Below are 672 nucleotides of genomic sequence, written 5' to 3'. Positions count from 1 at the left end.
CATGTCTTTACACGCACATGCTCTTTTAAGTCACCATAGATTTTTACCTTATTTTGGAGGTCATGATAAGAACTTGTTCCCACAATGCATCAGGCTTGTCTATATGTTAATTTGCAAACTTCAAACTCTGATTTTTGTGGTGTGGACGTAGAAGAGGTTTTCTTCTGATGAGTCTTCCATGAAGACCATGTTTGTACGAGTATCTCTTTATAGTGGAATAGTGTAGACCAGCTCCGGTGTCTCCAGGTCTTTCTGATGGACCGGTCAGTCTAACGTGGGTCTGGACTTAATTTTCTCCCAATCCTGCGAGCTGTTCTGTCTGATATTGTTCTTGGTCTTCCAGATCTTTGAGTCACAAAAAGTATGATTTTATTCCATCATTTACACTTTCAAAATAAGAGAACAACAAAAATAAATTGGGGGACCCTTTAGAGTTCTAGCATGTGCCCCCCCGAGAGCTGAGACACTGACAGCAATGGATAGTTGTCAATCATGCGTCTGGAAAGACCAGATCGATCTGCCCGCCACAATTCAATTAAGCCATGCCCAGACTCATCTGAACCCCCCCTCCAGACACGCCCAGACATGCCCCCCAACAATGCACCATCGGCTTCTTCTAAGTAGTTGGTCTAGGAAAACTGAAGTGAAAATAGTGACGCTCACAAAGGCAGG

The sequence above is a fragment of the Etheostoma spectabile genome, unplaced genomic scaffold (assembly GCF_008692095.1).
Source record: "Etheostoma spectabile isolate EspeVRDwgs_2016 unplaced genomic scaffold, UIUC_Espe_1.0 scaffold546, whole genome shotgun sequence".
In the NCBI taxonomy this organism is placed as follows: domain Eukaryota; kingdom Metazoa; phylum Chordata; class Actinopteri; order Perciformes; family Percidae; genus Etheostoma; species Etheostoma spectabile.
This window is presented reverse-complemented; position numbering follows the sequence as displayed.